The sequence below is a fragment of the Dipodomys merriami genome, unplaced genomic scaffold (assembly GCF_024711535.1).
Source record: "Dipodomys merriami isolate MVZ:Mamm:240054 unplaced genomic scaffold, mDipMer1.0.p SCAF_86, whole genome shotgun sequence".
Lineage (NCBI taxonomy): Eukaryota > Metazoa > Chordata > Mammalia > Rodentia > Heteromyidae > Dipodomys > Dipodomys merriami.
In genome coordinates this window covers 1,633,220-1,657,934 of record NW_027206468.1, presented here as the reverse complement: position 1 = coordinate 1,657,934, position 24,715 = coordinate 1,633,220, and the positions used below count along the sequence as shown (strand labels likewise).

At 36.2% G+C, this 24,715-nt stretch overlaps 1 non-coding gene across 1 annotated transcript; it reads left to right on the top strand.

Annotated features, from left to right (window-relative positions):
- The first annotated feature begins 9,446 nt into the window (after positions 1-9,446).
- LOC138820333 (U6 spliceosomal RNA) lies at positions 9,447-9,548 on the top strand. Its single transcript, XR_011369835.1, has one exon. It is a non-coding gene; the product is annotated as a U6 spliceosomal RNA (small nuclear RNA).
- The last annotated feature ends 15,167 nt before the right edge of the window (positions 9,549-24,715 follow it).

The following is a 24,715-nucleotide window of genomic DNA, read 5'->3' as shown; positions in this document are numbered from 1 at the left end:
GCATAACAGATAAATAAGAGCTGTATGAGAATATTCATATGCCTATCTTTTGACACTACATGTACATTTGAAGGTATTTGTTGCATAATAACCAATCAACATAAAATATAAAGCGTTTCGTGGAGTTCGGAGGAAGATGGTAGAGGAGAACCTGGAGACTAAACAAGCTCTCACATACAAAGCAGTTTTAGTGTTCCAGTGAACAGTACTAGCCTAGATTATCACACCAAGTGTGCCAACACTGTACACAGAGTTTGACTAGAGAGGGAAGATCCAGGCAAGAAGACAGATCTGAGCACTTGCCAGTAGCCACGGTTGTGGCAGCATCTGTGGCACCTATAGCCACCATATCTACAACAGAGTGTCCAGGACAAAGGCGCCATATGCAGTGGGTGAGCAGATTCTACTCAACACCAACAAGAAATGAAAAGGAGCAGATAAATTCATCCTGCAGATCACAGACCAGAGATAACCAGGAACAAAGACTCCTGTTTGAGTAGAATCCTGACATCCTCACTCCTTCTCATGGAGCAGAAGAGGGAAGGCTGCCCCTCCCCCTCCCACCAGATATCATCTTTGATACTGAGAAAGGCCAGGCTGAGCAACTAGCTCCAACTCAGGCCTTGGAAGAAAACAAAAGAGTCATTTAGCAGGTCACAGGTATCTGACCTGACCTTCCAGGCTCAGATCCACCCAGGAAACAGTCACCTAACCCAAGCAGAGAGAGTTCTGCCCCCCAGAGGAGTGAATATCTTCACTGGGTTAACAGAACCAGATGCTGCCCCTACCTACAGCAGCCTAGACAATTAATTGAAATTCAATAAACATAAACCTTGAGAATGTCTCCAGGCTGGGGTCTGGGAGTGTCTCAAGAGCTAGCCCCTCAGGGAAAAGCTACTGTTTGCTGAAACGCCTCAACTCTACCCAGAACGTAGCCTCATCACAGCATCTCCAAACTAGAGGAAACAGCCATCTTTCTCTTTCATGATACTCAAAGCAGATCTCCCTCCCACTGAACTAGCCTGAAGGAGGATCACAATATCCTGGATAAAGCGGAACATTTTATTGACTGCTCAAACAAACTGATGTAAGAAATCAATCAGGCCACAGGAAAACCAAACACCACAAGCAGACCAAAGACTCCACGAAGAGATTGGTTACAGACACAGGGAAGATACAGGATCTTCCCATTCCTCACACACACACACCCCGGAAAATTAAACAACTCTTTTTGGTACTATTTTTTTTAATTTTTTAATTGTTTTCTATTAATCGTTTTTTCTTCTTCTCCTAATTTTTATTTTAGGTGTGTGTGTGTGTGTGTGTGTGTGTGTGTGTGTGTGTGTGTGTGTGTGTGTGTGTGTGTGTGTGTGTGTGTGTGCCTTTTAAAAAAATCGCTTTTGACATGTGGTCCTTTTTAAATTGTTTTTATTTTTTTGATTCTTTTCATTTTTTTGTCTTTTTTGTGTGTGTGTGACTTAATTGCTGTTTTGCCTCATCCCCAGATAAACGCCTTCATCAATTATTAGAACTTATCCCCCATTGTGTACATAATTAATCCAGAAATGTATTACCTAATTCACAAACTTTTAGGCTTAGCTGTTTAATAGGAGTATTATATCTATATACCATATAATTTTCAAGTAAATATTTTAAGAATTTTTATTTTTTAGTTTTTCATGTCTCCTTTCTATCATCCCCTCCTGTCATCCTATCCTTTTCTTCTCTCAATATCACTTCTTTAAAGTTACATAATTTTTAAATGTTTCACTTTTTAAATTTAAATTTTTGTTCATTTTTTTATTATCTTCTTTTTAATTTCTCTCCTATCATTCTTTCTAATCCCTTTCCCTCTCTGAGATTAGGACTTGGTTAAATTTACTTTAACTTCTCCACATATTTCTAATTCTATTTTTCCCCACATTTCTCCCTAAACATAATAATTTCTGATTTGAAAAATTCATCTTTGCTGTTCTTAGCCCATTAATGCATAGTTTTTTGATGTTGAATAGATTGTATCCGTTACACTAGGTTCTATCTGCAGCCATTTTGACTATGCAACTACAGGACTTTGGTTGATGCTTGCCTTAAAATAGTGTTTTAGCAAAAAAAAATTGGTGTGACTTTCATATCAAGTGTGCAGAACAAGCCGGAAAACACGAGAAAAATGGCAAGTCTGGGTATCTCAACTCCCATTCATGATAATCCAGTGAAAGAACAGTTAATGAATAATCCGGAGGAGAGTTCCTGCAAAGCACTACAAACACTACTGGTAAACGTGGTGAATGAAAAAAATGAAAGCTTGCAAAGGACTCAGTTTGAACGTGATAAGGAGAGAGAGAGGAGGCAAACCAAACATTAGTACAGGAATTTCGTGACTTTGAGGAAACTACTCAAAGACTGATACAGTAATTGCGTGAACAGGTTGAGAACAGTCAAAGAGAAATAAAGGAATTGCGTGAGCAGGCTGAGAACAGTCAAAGAGAAAGAAAGGAATTGCGTGAGCAGGCAGAGAACAGATGAAAAGAGACACAGGAATTGCGTGAGCAGGCTGAGAACAGTCAAAGGTAACTACAGGAATTGCATGAACGTGAGGAAGCTAATCAAAGCATAACACAGGAATTGTGACATTGGGATGAGAATAGACAAAGATCAAGAGAGGCATTCATGGAATCCATAAACAGACAGCTGAAAGAATTCAGGGCGACCACACAGGGAATGCTGAATGGAGCCTGACAGCAGGAATCGGAGTCCAAGTAATCCATAACCAATCAACTAAGTGATTTGAGAACACCAAATTAAGGAAGTAAAGAAGTTCATAGAAGATCTAAAACAAGGCTCCAACAAAGAATTTGAAGGCATCAAGGCCGACAAATTAGAAGGAAAAGAAATAAAAAACAAAGTACAAAGTCTCAACAGTAGGTTAGAGCATGCAGAAGATTGAATCTTGGGGATTGAAGACAGCCTAGGTATTATAGAGAAAGAACATACAACTATCCAAGACAAATCCAAGAAATATGATAGATCTATTCAACATTTGGAATACACAATCAGAAGGCCTACTAGGACAAATGGTATAGAGGAGCACGTAGAGACAGGTGTTAATTGTTGAGGAAATTTGTTTAACAGGATCCTAGCAGGGAACTTCCCAAACATTCAAAAAGATAGGCCTATTCAGATACAAGATGCTTGTAGAACCCCAAATAGACCAGAACAGAACAGCACTTCCCATTGTCACATTATAATCCACACAGGACCAATTCAGATCAAGTATAAGATCTTAAAAATGTCAAGGAGAAAAGATCAATCATCTATAAAGGAAAACCAAGTAGAATCATCTCATATTTTTCAGCATAGATAAGTAAAGCAAGAAGAGGCTGGCAGGCTGTATGCCATGCTCTGAAGACAAACAATTTTCAACCAAGATTACTGTACCCAACTAAACTCTCCTTCATAACCGAAGGTCAAGTAAAAACCTTCCATAGCAAAGAAAAACTGAAAAATATATCTCCACCAAACCAGCCCTATAAAAAATACTTAAAGATGACCTACACACAGAAAACCAACAAGACCACAATAAGGGCTAAGAAACCACACCCAAACTGAGAATCCAAGAACCATAGGAAAAACCAAGTTTCCACAGCCCCCAAGGAGGTGGATAGCATGGCAAGAGCTACCAAACACCTCTCAGTCCTACCTCTCAACATTAACAGACTTAAAACTCCAATTTAGCGAAATAGACTGTCTAGTTGGATTAAAAAGCAAGATAATTCTATCTCCTGTCTTCAGGAGGCACACTTTACCTACAAAAGCAAACACATTTTGTTAATGAAAGGATGGAATAAAATCTACGAAGCAAACGGCTGCCATAAACAGGAAGGTGTTGCAATAATAATATCAGATAAAATATGCCTCGAATTAAAATTAGTGTAAAGAGATAAAGAAGGTCGCTACATATGACTTATGGGTTCTCTACTTCAGGAGGATATTACAATTCTAAATATGCTATTGCCAAACAATAAAGCACCAAAATTTATCCAAGAGACCCTATTTTCCCTCAGATCTCACATGGATCCAACGACATTAGTTGTTGAGGATTTTAACACACCACTATCCCCACTATATAGATCAAATCAACAAAAAAAAAATCAACAGGGAAACCGCACATTTAAACAAATGCATAGAGCAAATAGATTTAACAGACATCTACTGAATATTTCACCCAGTAACATCAGAATTCTCGTTTTACTCTGCAGTTCATGGAATATTTTCCAAAAGAGATCACATTTTAGGTCACAAAACAAACTTGTCCAAATTCAGAAACATTGAAGTTACACCTTGCATCCTCTCAGACCACAAGTTAATAAAATTAGAACTCAACACCAAAAAAGTCTTGTAACACATGGAGGCTGGATGACACACTGTTGAATAACCAGGGATTCATGGAAGAGATTAGAATGGAAATTCAAATGTCCATGATATTCCACAAAAATGAACACACAAATTACCAGCTCCTCTGGGACACTGCAAAGGCAGTACTCAGAGGCAAGTTTATAGCTCTGAGTTCCTACACCAACAAATTCGAGAGATCTGAAACCAACCACTTAATGAGACATCTGAACCACCTTGACAAAGAGCACCAAGATAAACCCCAATTCAATAGATGGAAAGAAATAATTAACATTAAATCCGAGTTAAATGAATTAGAAATTTAAAAAAACAGAATGAATCAACAAAACAAAGAGTTGATTCTATGAAAAAATTAACAAAATTGACAAACCCATAGCAAATCTTATTAGAAAAAGAAGGAACACACCCAAATAAATAAACTCAGATGTGAGAATGGAAACACCACCACAGAAACAACCAAGATTCTGAACATTATAAGGGAATATTTTCAAATCCTTATGCTAATAAGTTTGAAAACTTGGCAGAAATGGACCTTTTGCTAGCAATTATCAACATGCAAATACTAAACCAAGAAGTTAAAGCATATTAAGGGGCCCACATCAAGCATTGAGATAGACACAGCAAAAAGAGACCTCCCATGTAAGAAAATCCCAGGACCTGATGGATTTACAGCAGAATTGTACAAGAGCTTCAAAATAGAGCTCATACCAATACTACTCCAACTCTTCAATGAAATTGAAAGAGATAGTTCACTACCAAACACATTCTATGAAGCCATCATAACCCTCATCCCAAAACCAGGCATGGACTCATCAAAGAAAGAGAACTATAGACCCATTACATTGATGAACATTGATGCAAAACTTCTCAACAAAATTTTGGCCAATCGACTTCAACAATTCATCCAAAAATCATATACCAATATACAGGATTTATTTCAGGGATGCAAACCTGTTTCAATATACACAAATCAATTAATATAATTTATCACATCAACAAGAGCAAGGATTACAACCACATGGTTATCTCAACAGATGCAGAAAAGGCATTGGACCAGATCCAACACCCCTTTATGATGAAGGTTCTGGAAAAATTAGGAATCCATGGAACATTCCTCAATACAATAAAAACTATACATGGAAAATCTACAACCAGCATTATAATTAATGGTGAAAAACTAAAGCCATTTCCTCTTAACTCAGGAATGAGACAAGGATGTCCACTCTCTCAACTTCTGTTCAATTTAGTATTAGAATGCCTAGCTACAGAAATAAGACAATATGCCAACATAAAAGGGATCCAAATAAGGAAAGAAGAAGTAAAATTCTCCCTCTTTGCAGATGACATGATCTTGTACTTAAAGAATCCCACGGACACCACTCCCAAATTACTCAAGCTGATTCAAACCTGGAAAAATAGCAGGGTATAAAATTAACCCTCAAAAATTAATGGCTTTTCTGTATGCCAACAATGAGAAAAGTGGGGCTCAAATCAAGAAAGCTTTTCCATTTGTAATAGCCCCACAAAAAATAAAATACCTAGGAATTAACTTAACCAAAGAAGTGAGGACTTCTATGATGAAAACTTTAAAAATCTGAAAAAGGAAATCAAAACAGAACTTAGAAGGTGGCAAAAACCTCCCATGTTCCTCGATAGGAAGGATGAACCTTGTGAAAATGGCAATATTTCCCAAGGCTATCTACAAGTTCAATGTCATACCTATCAATATTCCAACCGCATTCTTCAAGGAAATAGAAGAGGCAATCCAAAAATTCATATGGAACAACAAAAGACCCCCAATTGAAAAAAGCGATCCTTAACAGAAAGAACAGTGTTGGAGGTATATCAATAATAAATTCCAAACTCTACTACAAAGCCATAGTAATTAAAACAGTATTGTAGTGGCACAAGAAAAGATCTCAGGAACAATGGAATAGAATTGAAAACCCAGAAATGAACCTACAGACCCATAATCATCTAATATTCGATAAAGGATCTAAAAAGATAAAATCAAGAAAGGATGTTCTGTAAATGGTACTGGCAAAATTGGTTAATCACTTGTAGAAAATTAAGGCTAGATCCTTATATATCACCCTGTACCAGAATCAAATCCAAATGGATCAAAGACCTCAGAGTCAAAGCAGATATTTTGAAAACATTACAGGATGGAATAGGATAAACCCTAGGTCTCCTTGACAAAGGCTGGATTTTTCTGAAAAGAAATGCAAAAGCACAACAAATGAAAGAAAGGTTGGACAAATGGGATTGCATGTAATTGCAGAGCTTCTGCATGGCAAAGGACATAGCTAGCAGGATCAATAGAAAGCCCACGGAATCGGAGAGGATCTTCACTAGCCATACAACCGACAAGGGTTTCATATCTAAAACACACCTGGAAATCAAAAAATTAAATACCCCAACAACACATACTCAAAGAAAATACTGCCCAATAAATAAGTGGGCTAAAGACATAAAGAGAAACTTCTCTGAAGAGGAAAGGAGGGTGACCAATAAAGACATGCAGAAATGCTCAACCTCCCTAGCCATAAAAGAAATGCAAATCAATCAACACTGAGATATCACCTCACCCAAGTTAGAATGGCTATAGTCAAGAACTCTAATAACAACAGATGCTGGAGGGAATGTGGACAGAAGGGAACCTTACTTCATTGTTAGTGAGAGTGTAATCTTTTTCAACCACTTTGGATAGTATGGAGGTTCCTCCAAAGACTCCACATAGAGCTCCTCTATGACCCAGCAATCCCACTTTTGGGCATTTACCCAAATGATCACAAACACTACCATACTAAAGCTACCACACAGATATATTTATTGCAGCATTGCCATAGCTAAGATATGGAACCAACCCAGATGTCCCTCAGTAGATGAATGGATCAAGGAAATGTTGAATATATACACAATGGAATTCTATGTCTCTATCTGAAAGAATGATATTGCCCCATTTGTTAGGAAATGGAAAACTTGGAAAAAATTATATTAAGTGAAGTAAGCCAGGCCCAAAGAAACATTGGTCCCATGGTTTCTCTTATTAGCAATTACTGGTGTATGTCTGAGACATGCAGAAATTGTTAGATAAGTTGATGTTAGGTGAAGTGAACCCGAAGATAAGAATTCAAATTTTTTTCTTTTCTGTAATTATTTCTAACATATTTATAAGATGACTTCTTTGTTACTTTTTAAGTCCCTCCCGCATGGTATTTCACTGTATTTGATGTTCGTATAATTTGTGGAGGGGAAGGGGAAAAATTTTTTAAATAGGGATACAGGTGGATCCATTGCAATAATGAGATATACAAGACATTATGTCGAAAAACAAATTTTACAACTTTGGTTGGGGGAAAGGGGAGGGGGAAATGGGACGTAAGGGGGGTGAGATGGGAAGGGATAGTAAGGAGAAACAAAGGAGTATGCAAAAATGCTTGATAACAAATATACTCATTACCTTGCCCATTTAATTGTAACCCCTTTGTCTGGTATTTTCACACTTAAAAAAAACACAAAACACCATAAAGTATAAAGTGATTTTGATAAAAAATAAAAATGACTCAGAATAAATTATCAATGCAAAAACAATCTTTACAGAAGCAAACTCTCAAAGATATTACATGACTTTGAAAAGGATAAAGTGACTGAATTTAATATAAATTTAGAAGTATGACCATTCAAAAATATAAAAAGATATTATTTATTTCATTATATAACACAAAACAGAAAGTAAATGTTGTTTAGATGATTTTTTAAAACACAGTCTCTCAGGTGCTGGGAGGGTGGTTCAGTGTAGAGTGCTTGCCTTGCATGCATGAGGTCCTGGGTTTGATTCCTCAGCACCACATAAGCAGAAAAAGATGGAAGAGGTGCTGTGACTCAAGTAGTACCACTAGCCTTGAGCTGAAGAGCTGAGAGACAGCACCCAGGACCCAGAGTTCAAGCCCCAAAACCAACAAAAACAAAACAAAACACAGTTCTCTCACTTTTGTGTGCTCAACATTGTAACACTAGTGCTTCAGTCTAGGGCTAAGATGTTAGCTGTGGACATTTATCAACACTCCTGATTCAGATTCTAATTGATAAAATTTTAATCAATATTTTGTTCTTATTAATTTTGCTCTTTGTAAATTCACATATACCTATAATAAACACTGTGGCCATCCCAATAACATTCTCAAAGTACTTCCTAATGATGACTTACAAAAAGTTGTTTTATATTACAACAAGGAAAACAATGCTACAAATAAGGAAAACCAATATATAAATATTAATGATTAATAAAATAAAAAATTCAATTACCACTGTTTCCAGTATTTGAAATGTACTACATATTCGATTTATTATCATATTGCTGTACATTTAAAACTGCCTAAGTCTATGATGTTCAACAAGAATTTTATAGGCTATGAGTAGCCTTTAAAGATTATTATTATTATTATTAAGATTATTATTTATGGTTCATCTCATCATTTGTATATGGCTTATACCATCATTTGTTCCTCACTAACATATAAAGTAAAGAAGCCTTTAAATTTAAACAGAAACTGTGCAGTTAATGTCTTAAATCTGCTTCTTTACACAAACACTTTGCAACTTCTCATTAGTAAAGTTTCTATAAACTCTGAAATGTACATATTTAGTAGTATGTACCATGAATCTTAAATGCTTTATGAAAAAGTCTTACAACCTGCTAAATAGTCTTAATTTTGGCATATATTAGCAAATTCCCAAAATTAAACATATTTAAAACATTAAAACTTTTAACAAAACTTAACACTTTCTATAGTGTTCATTATGGCAAGTTCCTTGTACAGAATAATTGAATTCCTCCTCCTACACATCTGTTGAACAACAAATATCTGGAATTATTTTGTTTTTGACATGTCAAACTTGACTTTATTCTTAAATGTGTTCTTATGTAAGAAATACATGGTTCTAAAATTTCACGACAATTCTTTTGAATTTAATTTTTGTGGAATTGTCTAGTTTAAGAAAATCAATTACACTTTATGTATAAAAAATGTTCTGTGCTCAATTCAGTAGCACATACACTAACATTGGAACAATAAAGAGAAGAATAGCCCCTGACTGAGGATGACACTCAACTTCGTGAAGCATTCTAGATTTTTTAAAAGAACAGATGCTAGAGGGGATGTGGACAGAAGGGAACCTTAATGCATTGTTGTTGGGAGTTTAAACTTGTTCGAAGACTTTGGAAAGTAGTATGGCGGTTCCTCAAAAGACTACAATAGAGCGCCCCTAATTCCCAGCAATCCCATTTTGGGCATTCACCCAAATGATCACAAACAAGAACATACTAAAACTACCAGCAAAACTATGTTCATTGCAGCATTATTTACCAAAGCTAAGATACAGAACCAAACCCGAGGCCCCACAGTAAATGAATGGATCAAGAAAATGTGTGTGTGTGTGTGTGTGTGTGTGTGTGTGTGTGTGTGTGTGTGTGTGTGTGTGTGTGTGTGTGTGTACTGGTGTGTGTACTGGAATTCTATGCCTCCATCAGAAAGAATGACATCACCCAGTTTGTTAGGAAATGGAAAGACATGGAAAAAATTATATTAAGTGAATTAAGCCAGCCCAAAGAAGTGAAGTAAGCCAGGCCCAAAGAAAGATAGGTCCCATGGTTTCCTTAATTGCAATAACTAGTATGTGTCTGCTGCAAGCAGAAAACATCATATAAGTTGATGTTAGGCAAAATGAACCCCAAGATAAGGATTCAAATGGTTTTTAATTCTTGCGATTGTTTCTAAGATATTTATAAGATGAATTCTTTGTTGCTTTGTATGTTCCTCCTGCAAGCTAAAGCCCCGGTTTTCACTGTATTTGATGTTGGTATATTTTGTGCACTGGAAGGGAAACACAAATCGTTTAAAAAGGGATGCAGGTGGACCCATTGCAACAATGAGATGAACAAGTCGTTATGTCAAAAAATGATTTGGGCCGGGTGTTAAGGGATGTGGACAGTGGGGGGGGGCTGGGGTGGTGGAGGGGTTGGTGGGTGTAGGGGGTGGGAGATGGGCAGGGATGGGAAGGGGAAACAAAGGAGGAGCAAGTGGACCCATTGCAACAATGAGATGTACAAGTTATTATGTCATAAAATGAACTTTACAACTTTGGGGGGAGGAGGACAAGGTGGGGAAAGTGGTGGAGTGTGGGAAGAGTTGGGAAGGGGAAACAAAGGGGAGGCAACAATGCTTGATAAGAAATGTACTCGTTTTCTTGCCCATGTAATTGTAACTCCTCTGTCAGTATTCTCACAATAAAAAAAATGTACTCAATAACTCACGCATGTAATTGTAACCCCTCTGTATGGCATTTTCACAATAAAAAAAAAGAAACATAGGGCCTGTGGTATCCCTTATTTGCAATAACTAATGCATATCTGGGATAAGCAAAGAAGGTATGGTAAGGCGAAAAAAAGGAGTAGGCAACAATGCTTGATAAGAAATGTACTCATTACATTTTCCATGTAATTGTAACTCCTCAGTATGGTATTTTCACAATTAATAAAAAAGGTCAAAAGCATGTGCATATGACTAGATAAGATGATGTTAAGGTAAATGAACCCCATGATAAGGACACAAGTGGTTTTTTATTTCTTCCTGTGGTTTCTAATATATTTATAATGTACGATGTGATTTTTTGTATGTGCATCCCCCACAGTTAAACCCCTGTTTTCACTGTATCTGATGTTGGTGCACCTCCATCTTGTATATACACTTCTCTAATTTGGGGATGGAAAGGGAAAAAACAAAACGGTTAAATAAGGTTACAGTATGACCCATTGCAACAATGTGACGCACAAGACAGTTTGTTGAAAAACGAACTTTACAATTTAGGAGGGTAGGGAAGGGGAGTGTACTTGTGGGGGTGGGAAGGAAGGGATGGCAGGGAAAAACAAAGGAGGAGGTAACAATGCTTGATAGGAAATGAACTATTACTTTTTCGTGTAACTGTAACCACTCTGTACAGTATTTTACAATAAAAAATATAAAAATGTTATGGGATGGAAGAGAATATTTCCCCTATTTTACCCGTATAATATCATTAACAAAGAAATTAATGCAAAACACTGATATGCAGGTATTTTGAATAAATGTGTGTTTGTGTATGTATGTGTATGTGCATGCCTGCGCATTTTCATTCTCAGAGTTTGAATTCAGTGCGTCAAGGTCCCGCTAGGCCATTCTTCTCTAGATTGATGAGCTACTATATAAGCTACATCTCCATTCTTGGCTCTTTGCTAGTTCATTCATTTTTTTAATATTTTTATTATTTTTTATTGTGAACATACTGTACAGAGGGGTTACAATTACATGGGCAAGATAATGAGTACATTTCTTATCAAGCATTGAACCCTCCTCCTTTGTTTACCCTTCACATCCCTTCCCAGCCTCCCCCCACCCCCCATCCCATCCTCCCCCCCACACCAAAGTTGTAAAGTTCGTTTTCGACATGACAACTTGTACTTCTCATTGTTTCAACGTGTCCACCTGTATCCTTAAACAACTGGTTTTTCCTCTTCTCCTCCACAAATTATACTGACATCAAATATAGTGAAAGCAGGGGTTATACTGTGGGGGAGGGATATACAAAGCAATAAAGAAATAATTTTATAAATGCGTTAGAAAAAAATTCATGAAAGAAAAATCATTTAAATACATATGTAAGGGTTCATTTTCCTAACATCACATTATCTGACCTTTTCTGCTTGACTCATACATATACTAGATATTGCAAATAAGGGAAACCATGGGACCTATGTTTCTTTGGGCTTGGCTTACTTCACTTAATATAATTTTTTCCAAGCCTTTCCATTTCCTAACAAATGGGGCAATGTCATTCTTTCTGATGGAGGCATAGAATTCCATTGTAATTTTTTAAAAATAATCTCATGAATATTTTCTGTCCTGATTCGCTTCTAACGGTTATCCACAGATCTCAGGTTCCTGAGCAGATACCCGAGTAGACAGGATTAGAGGTGTGACCAACCAGCACAAGGCTTTCAGAATAATTTAAAAAGTAGAAGAAAATTTACTTCATGGAGGCTTGTTTACCATCTCCCACTTTTAAAGCATTTTGGAGTGATTATATGTGAATTTATTTCATTTTTGGATTCTTAAAAGACAGTAAGTGATGGTATTTAAAAGTTTTAATCTTTTTTTTTTAAATTGGTCATGCGGCATGAACTCTGGGCTTGGGTGCTCTCCCTGCGCCTTTCAGCTGAAGGTGAGTGCTCTACCTCTTGAGGCACAGTGCCACTTCTGCTTTCCTAGTTGTTTAGTGGAGATAAGAGTCTCACAGACTTTCCAGCCTGGGCTTGCTTTGAAGCGCATTCCTCAGATCTCAGCTTCCTTTGTAGCCAGGATTATAAGTGTGAGCCTCCAGCTAACAGCTAGTTTTAGTACTGTATTTTTTTTGGGGGGTCCGGTCGTGGGGCCTGAACTCTGGGCCTGGGCACTGTCCCTCAGCTCTTCAGCTCAAGGCTAGTGCTCTACCACTTGAGCCACAGCGCCACTTCCGCCTTTTTTTCTTTTTTGCTTATGTGGTGCTGAGGAATCGAACCCAGGGCCTCATGCATGCAAGGCAAGCGCTCTACCACTGAGCCACCTTCCCAGACCTTTAGTACTTTTTAAAATGCATACTGGAAATGTGCTACAGAAGAAATTTGGCTCTCTTTAGACCTAAATTTATGAGCTCAGCTCTGAGCATGATAACCCAATGTCACCAACATTGTGTTGAAGAGAAAATGTGACAGAAAACAATTACCGTGGGAAATAATTGCTATGCTATTATTTCTTGGACAGCATGAATATTGAGTTGAAAGAGTAAGGGAATGGAGAGGATTTTACCTACTTTTTTATTGCTTACTTTTTGAAATTTTGAATCATTTCTTTCCCCACTGTGTGTATTTGGGCCATGCACTTAGTGCCTTTAATTACAATATTTCCTAACACTAAAATGTTAATAATATTAGAATTATAGCAAGTGTTTTCTTCAGAATTAAGAGAAAAAGAACTTGTGAAATACTTAACATAAACTGCTAGGAATAACAATTACAATTACATGGGCAAGATAATGAGTATATTTCTTATCAAGCATTGATGCCTCCTTTGCTTCTTGTTCCCATCCCTTCCCATCTCCCTCCACACTCCTCATCCCATCAACTCTCCCTCCCCACCAAAGATGTAAATTTCATTTTTCGACATAAGGATTTGTACATCTCATTTTTACAATTAGTCACCTGCATCCCTATTTAAATGATTTGTTTTTTCCTTTCCCCTCCACAAGTTATACCAACAACAAATACAGTGAAAGCATGGGTTATACCATGGGGGATGGACATACAAATCAACAAAGAAATAATCTTATAAATGTTTGAAACAATTGCAATAAAGAAAAAAATCAATTGAATCCTTATCTTGGGGTTCATTTCACCTAACATCAACTTATCTGACCTTTTCTGCTTGTCTCAGACATATAATAGTTTTTCCAAATAAGGGAAACCATGGGACCTATTACCTATGTTTTTTTGGGCCTGGCTTAATTCACTTAATATAATTTTTTCTAAGTCTTTCCATTTCCTAACAAATGGGTCAATGTCATTCTTTCTGATGGAGGCATAGAATTCCATTGTGTGTGTGTGTGTGTGTGTATATATATATATATATATATATATATATATATATATATATATATATATATATATATATATCACATTTTCTTCATCCTTTCATCTAGTGAGGGACATCTGGGTTTGTTTCATATTTTAGCCATGATAAATAATGCTTCAATAAACATAGTTGTGCTGGTAATGGACAAGGGTCTCATATCTAAAATATACATGGAACCCAAAAAAACTAAATCCCCCAACGACAAATCCTCAAAGAAACAACTGTCCAATAAATAAGTGAGCTTAAGACTTAAAGAGAAACTTTTCTGAAGAGGAAATAAGTATGGCCAATAGACACATGAAGAAATGCTCAACCTCTCTACCCATAAAAGAAATGCAAATCAAAACAACATTGAGATACCATATCACCCCAGTTAGAATGGCTATAATCATGAACTCTAAAAACAACAGATGCTGGTGGGGATGTGGACAGAATGGAACCTTAATGCATTATTGTTGGGAGTGTAAACTTGTTCAACAGCTTTGGAAAGTAGTATGGAGTTTCCTCCAAAGACTCCACATAGAACTCCTCTATGATCCAACAATACCACTTTGGGGCATTTACCCAAATCGTCACAAACTAGCCAGCATTTTTTTTTTAAATACTAAATAGAATGCAATCAGTATTACAAAAGCCATTACATGTAATGAGAAACCAGAAGGAATGTTGTCTATTGACCATGCTCTGCTTCAAAGTCAGCCAGGTGGATAACTTCTCATGCTGTAAATCAAACTGGTTTTATTATGTCTTGACAGTATAAAAACATCAGGGACAGAATAATGAAGGAATGTTGTAGACTGAGGTGAAGTCCATATTAAAATGTGCAAAACTGATGAAAACGTAAAAGTCTCTGAGTAGTATATTGTGTTTTACATCATTTAAGTTAAATTGCAAAAATAGGGAAGACCTAGAGGAATGAATTCTCTTTTTGATAGCCAATCAAAGGTCCTTAGAAGATTGAACTCTTTCCTCATTCTTGTACAGGCATCATCAGATGAGAGGAACTCTATTGTTTCTGTGCTTCTTTCCATTTATACTTCAGTTTGAAATCTGAACTACATGAGACTGAAAGAAACCTAGAAAAATTAGACACGCAGGCTTTGGAAAGAGCCATGAACGAAAAATAAATAAAATACATATAGCCTTGTAAAAGGTCTAACTAAATTTATTTATATAGTCTTAAGTGTAAACAAAAAATGATTTAAATAATATAATATTATTGAAAATTGAAAAATGTTAGGAGTTGCTTAATTTTTTTCTTTCTACTATATTGAATTAAGTATTGATTTTGTATAGAGAGATTAAAGATGAGAATAACAAGAAACCATTAAAAATGGACAAAAGTTCTGAATAGACACGTTTTCCAAAAAGTCCTGAAAAGCGCCAGTGTGTTTACAAAGTTGTGTTTAATACCACTTCTATGCTAGGTTAATGCTTTGTGAACAGAAGTCATTATAGAAATGCAATTGAAAATTACTATGATACTACTTCATAACTATAACAACTCTTATCAAAAAAATCAAAGGAACCAGGTGTGGTTAAAAGGCTTGTAATTCCAAGCATTTAGCAGTTTGGAGTAAGAGGATTTGGGTCTAAGTCCAGGCTGGGGTTCTGCACATTGTAAAAACCTGCCCTTAAAAAACTCAAAATGTAATAATGTTGGTGAGAGTGTGAGAAAAGGAAATTTTCTACACTCTTGTTCAAAATACAGGTTAGTATTCTCATTGTAGAAAGTAATTTGCAGTTTTCTAAAGAAATGCAAAGTTGAAATACCATCTGACACACCAATCATTTGATTATTTCTCTCTGGGTAACTGGAAAATATATGTGTAGTTGTTTGTTATTCACATTGTTCACAACAGCTGCTCAGATATAAATAGAAGTTAAGTGTTCAACAACAGACTAATAAAACAACTGTGGTGCATGCACAAATATATTTTTCTGTTTCATCTTTAAAATAGCAAGAGATTTCTCCAATTAGGCATAGCTTACAATGACCTGAAAAATGTATTCTAAATGAAGAAAAATGTTGTCTTCTGATACCTATAAAACTACGCGTGCGCGCGCGCGCACACACACACACACACACACACACACACACACCAACCTCAATCATTATGAGATAATTTTTTTAAAGTAAAGCAAACTGGAATTGCTGGGGCATTTAGGTCACAATGTAGAAGATAGTAAATATACAGGATGACCAAGTATACAATTTGATGTACAACATGAGGATACAGAGGACAATACTGGCATAAGATAGGAATGAAGCTAAATGAGTAGGAGTTGTTCTTCCTAGTAGGGGCTGCTCTTTTAGATGTTCTTCCTTCAGTAATGGATGACATGAACGTAATTCTTTAAATATACCTGCCTGTTTGCAGAAATAACAAACAAGGTAGCAATAATGTTGTATGCTCAACATAGAACAAAATGTCAAATTTAAATACATGAGATTATCCTAGATGTAAACTAATAATTCCAAATAAGGGAAACCATGGGACCTATGTTTCTTTAAGTCTGGCTTACATAACTTAATATGATTTTTTTCCCAAGATCTTCCATATCAGTACAAATCAGGTGGTATCATTCTTTCTGATGGAAGCATAGTATTCCGTGTGTGTGTGTGTGTGTGTGTGTGTGTGTGTGTGTGTGTGTGTGTGTGTGTGTGTGTGACATTCTCTTGATCCATTGATCTACTGAGGAGTGTCTGGGTTTATTCCTTAGCCTAGCTATCATAAATAATACTGTGATAAACATAATTGTTCTGGTAGCTTTAGTGTGATCTTGTTTGTGATCACTTGGGTAAATGCCAAGAAGTGCAATTACTGTGTAATAGGGGAGCATTATTGTGTACATCAAGGATAATCTTAGTAGATGAGAAGAATAGCTCAATAGCTATGTACATATGAGGGTGTATGGTGATTCCAAGGGAAATGATCTCCAAGATATGTTATTTCTTGTTGTTCTAAATGTAATATGTGATTTCTTTTTATCCTTTTGTGTTTTCCACGCCTATGGTTTATCCTCTGTAGTAACTGTATTTGATTTTGATACCCTGGATATTGTAAATATGTTGATCCGAACTAGTTAAGGGCAAGGGAAAAAGCAAAATGGTGAGACAAAGGACAAAAGGGGGAACTTATGCAACAGTGATACTCACAAGACAATACGTTGGAAATAGTCTTGGGGGGCATTGGGATGAAAGAGGGAGAAAAATGTGCGAAGGGATAACAAGTTATAAAAGAAATGAATTCATTATCTTACTTATGTAACTATAACCCCTCTGTACATTAACTTGACAATAAAATTTAAATATAAAACATAAAATACATGATAACAAGCAGCAATACAGGAGATGTGAGCGGGGAAATACTGTACTATACAAAGAAGAGTAAAACAGCTGTGGAGAGCAGTAATTTGACTTTAACATAGGAAGTAATAAACTAGGATGCAGATTTTCAGCCTCATGTCAGTCACTAAAAAGGGAAAACAAAATGTACAATCAGTAAACCAATAGAGATAAAATAGAAAACTAAACAATTAAGGTGAAGAGATAACTTGGACCAAGAATAAAAAATGACACAATTAGTAAACAAATAACAAGCTGGTAAGTTATAAAATGTTACTAATAATTCTAGTAATGTTTTCTTAACCTCACAACTTGTTGGAACTATACTTCAAATCACAGTTTAATAGTATATCATTTTAAAATTAGGTTACTTCTTATTGATTTCTTAATATTGAATGTTTAATATATAATTTTAATTTCAGTAGCTATAGAATAGAAAGTGAAACTAAGTTCAATAATATAAAGCATGAATTGTAAAATTGAGAAGCATTAGAATTTAAATGAATGACATAATTATTGTTTCATTTCTGTGAATTAATGTAATAATTCAAAGTGTTTTCTACACTTCGCACTCATCTAAACATCAAATAATAAATTATTGCACATGACTTGGTATTAGGTGGAAGGGTTCAGCACTGTGGTAACATTCACACCACACAGTACATCAGAGTTTGGCTCCTCTCATCTAGCTTAAATTGTGGAAATTTGATTTCTACATGCATATTAAATTATTGCCAAGGTGACATCTATAAAATTATAAACAATTATGTATATGAGGAGTGTTTCTGATGATACTTAAAAGTCACATTCATTAATTAAATTTTATTGTTTTCTACCAAATAAATATTTATAGAGAGACTGAGTTTCTGAGTTGAGGATTATGTTATATCCCTGCCATTGTTTCTATTGTTGGATTTATTTTTTCCATAAAGGGTTAAGTGTATTATATTGGATATATGAAGGTAAACTGAATGTTTATTCTATCAATATTTTGCCAATTGTTTAATCCCAAGTTTAAATTATCCATGTTTGATGTAATGAAAATAAGAACAGATATAAAAAAGATAAATCAGTGTGTAGTAGATAAGTATTTTCACCTTTATTTTGATAGTTGGTCCTCTTTTACACTACAGAATATTATAAGGGAAATGTGCTCAAGGCTGACCACAACTGCAGAATATTATGGTTTGGTCTATCATAAAAGAAGGAAGGAAGGGGTACCTTCTTTCCAAAAGTCGGCTCCCAGGGATGTGATCTGTTTTATGTTGTTGACTTGGAAATGAACATTTTTCACAGTCAACCTTGAAAAGCCATCTTGATAGACCATTTTTTAAGTGGTTACATTGGATTATCCATGGCTTTGCAAGGATGCCGGATTGCCTCATTTTGAGACAATTAAAACAGGAATTTATTCAGCTGTTCTTAGTATCTTTAGGAAAAAACCCATTGACTCTAGGCCTGGGGATGAAAGGGGTCCAGAGAAGCTACTACCTTGAATAGTGATCCTAGGCCTCTAAAAACAAAACAAAACACAAGTCCAGTAGGAACAGCAACTCAGGGCAACTATCACAGCCTACATGAAGTCAGGCAAAATACGGAAGCTGAGAGTCATTTATCTGATAACTAATATATTTTTATGAGGCAGACTGAAATAAGACTTCAGAGAGAGGGTCAAAAGACTGATCAGAGAGACTAAAATTGGTCACACGAAGATTGGAAAATACACTTCCTTGTACAGCAAATAAATCTTAGAAAGCCTGTGCATATAAGAACAAGACAGCAGACCAAATTCCAGATATGTGCATTCTCTTAGAGGTCAGCTTAATGAATTATCAATGGAAATCTTTGCATTCTTAAATATTTGACCACATGTAGGAGAAGGCCAATTGCTGAAGAGAAAGAAAACGTCATCACTCAGTTACGAGGTCCAATATCACATTAGGAAGGAATCAAGCACAGATTTGTAATAAAAAGAGAAAAAATATTCCAAATGAGGGTTTCATTTGTTTTGATGTGCTGATTTATGTGCTAGCAAATACCATACAATTGATCCATTCCCACAGCTGAGTTGATATTTACTGCAGTATTCCCACATGAAGGAAAAGAGAAAATTTACAAATGTCTGATGAAATGGAGTTGAGAGTGAAGTGTTCTAATAGTGATATGTGAGGTTTAGACATAGATGAAGAGGGGGATTTTCTTTTTTAAAAATCCCCCATTTTTAGCCTGGTGCCAGAGGCTCACAGTTGTAATCCTAGCTACTCAGGAAGCTGAGAACTGAGGACTGCTTTTCAAAGCCAGCCTGGCAGGACAGTCCCTGAGACTCTTATCTCCATTTGAGTTGAAGAGCTCAGAGACAGTACACAAGCCCAGACTTAAAGCCCCTCGACCAAGACCAAAAAAATCTCCCTTTTTTTGGACTGCCTACATCTTTTCCTAACATTCAACAAAGAAGACATTTTATCACTCACAACATTTAAATCCTGTCCTAGCTACTGCAAATACAATGGTTTGTTATCTTATGTCAAAAAGTTCATATTTTCGGGATCAAATACCAACAGTGGTAACATATTTTTCCAGTCCTTGAACTCTGGGCCCAGGCCCTGAATATGGTTATGCTTGTAGCGTTAATGTGAGCTTGTTTATTTATTAGATTACTGCCCATGAGGGGAATTACGAGGTCATAAGAGAGATCTGTTTAGTCTTTTGAGGAAACTCCATACTGCATTCCAGAGGAGTGGAACAAGTTTAACTTCCCACCAACAGTGTAATAGAATTCCCAATTGGAGACGGGTGCTGGTGGCTCACGCTTGTAATCCTTACTACTCAGGAGGCTGAGATCTGAGGATCATGGTTCAAAGCCAGCCCAGGGAGGTTCCCAATTGGCTACACCCATGGCAGCATTTGCTCTTATTAGTTTTATTGATAATGGCCATTCTAACTGGGAAGGGGTAGAATCTGTCTTGTTTACTTGTAGATTTGTAGGCACCTTTTAGCTACCATAAATGAATGAATCCATGAAACCTGTATTTTTCTGCGTCTGCATTCCTTTCTTTTAGCATAAATTTCCCAAGCCTTTCATTTTCCTTAAGACTGGTGAAAAGACATCCTTTCTAATGGGTGAATAGAATTCCATTGTGTGTTTGTGTGTGTTTGTGTGTGTGTGTGTGTGTGTGTGTGTGTGTGTGTGTGTGTGTGTGTGTGTATGTAAGATGAGTATAGGCCCATGAGTTCATTTCTAAGCCTACTTTTTCTTCTGTAATTCTCTAATTTCATATTAAATTTGGATTGCTTTCTCTACTGTATTGAAGAATATTGTTGGGATTTTGATGGGTAGTGCATTGTCAATTGTTTGGGGGCAGTAGTGCAGTTTTCACAATGTTATTTGTGAAAGCATTGAAAGATTTTGCATTTCCTTGAATCTCCTTCAATTTCTCTTTTTATATTTTTAAATTTTCACAGTAGAAGTCCTTCACATTTTTGGTTAAATTTATTCGTAGTTTTCTTGTTGTTGTTTTGTTTTGTTTAGATTTGAGTTGATTTTGAGGCTAATACATATGAGGTTGTTTTTTGGATTTCAACCTGAATGTTCCCATTGTTGGTAACAAAGAAAGACTACTGATTCTTGTGGATTTTATACCCTTGCTACATTGCTAAAGGTTAGCAACACCTTTACTAACTTGGGAAGGTAGGTACAGGGTCTGTAAATACAGGATAGTTTCATCTGTACAAAGGGATCGTTTTACTTCTTCCTTATTTGGATCCCCGTTATGTTTCTCTCTTGCCTATTGCTCTTGCTAGAATGTCCACTACTATATGGAAGAGTAGTAGAGAGAGTGGACATCCTTGTTTCATTCCAGAATTTATTTTATTATTTTTTGAGTTTGCAAAATCTGGTTTAATTCAAATTGAGGAGCACACTGTGAAAATACATATGCATAAAAATCTAATAAATGCTAGATAAACAACATATTACTTTACAATAGAATAACCACAAATTTGAAGGCTCAAATTGAGTCTGTCAGTTGTAAATACAATTTTATATTTGGCTCAAATGGCTACTGAATTTCAAATGGTGCCAAGTTCCTCCAAAGCACCTCTTGCCCCCCTCAGCCTTGGGTGGATTTTCACCACAATCTCAGTTGAAATCCCAGTCATCCCTTCAACTCTTGGGGCCAATGGAGTCATTGGTACCCAAACACAACTGGAGGCCAGGGATTTCCAGTGGCCAAAAGTTATTGCACAGAGAACTCCATTCTAAGCCAGACTCATGGCTAAGAACGTGTGAGATTAGCCCTTTAAACAGTGGTGTAGCATTGACCTGGTTTATGTTAAGAAATAGCTCTCTAGTGAGAATGTACCAATTACTAGTTATCACACCAACAGAAAAAGGCAACATGGGAGCTTCACATTTCACATGAAAGATTAGCATTAACTGGGTCTGGCTTCACTCACTTAGAGTGATTATTTTATTTTAGACCTAAGAGAAAATGAGTTCATAGCAGTCATTTCTTCACATAAAATTTTTGTAGCATTAAAATAGTTTAACGCTAATGATGAGGCCATGCAAGTAAAAAATGTGTGATTCTCCTCTGCCAAAACAGAAACACCTCGTTTCGACTCCTGTCCAGTTTCCAATATATATATATATATATATATATATATATATATATACATACATACACCTTTGTTATTGCACATCTTTCACACAAATTGTGTATGTATTTTATATGATATATATTTAAATACACTACACATAAAAAGACTATGGCACTTTACAGAATACATGTTTAACAAAGATCATTCATTACACCACAAATGTTTGAAATGATACAAAACCCTTAAATCATTTAATGTAATATTGTGAATTAAAACACAGGTTTAAAGCATCCACGGACTCCAAGACAAATATTTCTGCTTTAGAGTTTATTGAGAAGCCCAGCTTATCACAAATCTTTAAGCAACAGATGCAAGAAAAATTAATAAGACTTTTCTGGTATTAACAATTTTTTTATTAGAAAAATAGTTGTGGGTCAAGTGGTTTTTAAAGAGCTGTGTAGAAGAGTTTTAGTCTGGACTTCATTCCAGATTTTAATATCTTCATGTGTCCACTGTTAGGTACATTCTTTGTCATACGCATACTCTGTATAATATTGAGGAAAGTTGCATGCATTCCTAGCTTCTCAGACCTTTTAATCATAAAGGGGTATTGGAGCTTATTAAAAGATTTCTAAATCCATATAAAGATCATGTGGTTCTTGTCCCTGCTTCTGCTGATGGTATGTGTTACATTTATTGACAAGTATGTTGAATCCAATTGTATCCTATGATAAATCCTGTTCATTATACCTCAAGCAACACCATTGGTTGTTACTGGAAATAACGGTTACTGGATGTGGAAACTGAGCCCAGGAGAGGAATGGAACATAGAGGAATGACAAAGTTCAAGTTAATATGTGATTTCCTTTTTACTGTACAATAAAACAATCCCAATGCTTGAAGGAAACTCTGTCCCTGACGTTTTCTTTTTTTTTTAATTTAATTTTATTTTACTTGTGAACATACTGTACAGAGGAGTTACAATTACATGGGCAGGATAATGCGTACATTTCTTACCAAGCATTGCAGTCTCCTCTTGTGTTTACCCTTCACATCCCTTCCCAGCCTCCCCCCTCCCCCCCCAATCCCAATCCTTCTCCTTCCCAACCCTTCCCCCCCACCCCCCCGCACCGACGTTGTAAAGCTCGTTTTGGACATGACAACTTGTACTTCTCATTGTTGCAACAGGTCCACCTGTATCCTTAAACAACTGGTTTTTCCCCATCTCCTCCACATGTTATACTGACATCAAATATAGTGAAAGCAGGGGTTATACTGTGGGGGAGGGACATACAAAGCGACAAAGAGATAATCTTATAAATGCGTTAGAAACACATGCATGAAAGATAAAAACATTAAAATACACATCTAAGGGTTCATTTTCCTGACATCACATTATCTGACCTTTTGCCCTTGACTCATACATATACTAGATATTACAAATAAGGGAAATCATGGCACCTATGTTTCTTTGGGCCTGGCTTACTTCTCTTAATATAATTTTTTCCAAGTTTCTCCATTTCCTAACAAATGGGGCAATGTCATTCTTTCTGATGGAGGCATAGAATTCCATTCTGTATATATACCACATTTTCTTGATCCATTCATCTAATGAGGGGCATCTGGGTTGGTTCCATATCTTAGCTATGGTAAATAATGCTGCAATAAACATAGTTGTGCTAGTAGCTTTAGAGTGGTCTTGTTTGTAAACATTTTGGTAAATGCCCAAAAGTGGGATAGCTGGGTCATAGGGGAGTTCTATGTGAAGTCTTTTGAGGAACCCCCATACTGCTTTCCAAAGTGGTTGAACAAGTTTACATTCCCACCAACAATGAAGTAAGGTTCCTTTCTGTCCACATCCCCTCCAGCATCTGTTGTTGTTAAAGTCCTTGATTTTTGCCGTTCTAACTGGAGTGAGGTGATATCTCAATGTTGTTTTGATTTGCATTTCTTTTATGGCTACGGAGGTTGAGCATTTCTTCATGTGTCTATTGGCCATCCTTCTTTCTTCTTCAGAGAAGTTCCTCTTTAAGTCTTTCTCCCACTTATTTATTGGGCAGTTGTTTCTTTGAGGATTTGTTGTTGGGGGGTTTAATTTTTTGAGTTCCAAGTATATTTTAGATATGAGACCCTTGTCCGTTGTATGGCTAGTAAAGATCTTCTCCCAATCCGTGGGATTTCTATCGATCTTGCTATGTCATTTGCCCTGCAGAAGCTCTGCAACTTTATGCAATCCCATTTGTCCAACCTTTCTTTGATTTATTTTGTTTCCAGGTCTCTATTCAGAAATTTTCGGCCTGAGCCAAGGAGATTTATGGTTTCTCCTATTCCATCCTGTAATCTTTTCAGAGTGTCTGCTTTGAGTTCAAGGTCTTTGATCCATTTGGAGTTGATTCTGGTGCAGGGTGATATATAAGGATCTAGCTTAAGTTTTCTACATGTACTTAACCAATTTTGCCAGCACCATTTACTGAATAGGTTGTCTTTCTTCCATTCTATTCTTTTAGCTCCCTTATCGAAGATTAGATGGCTATAGGTCTGTAGGTTCATTTCTGGGTTTTCAATTCTATTCTATTGGTCCTGAGGTCTGTTCTTATGCCAATACCAAGCTCTTTTGATTACTATGGCTTTATAGTAGAGTTTGAAATTTGGT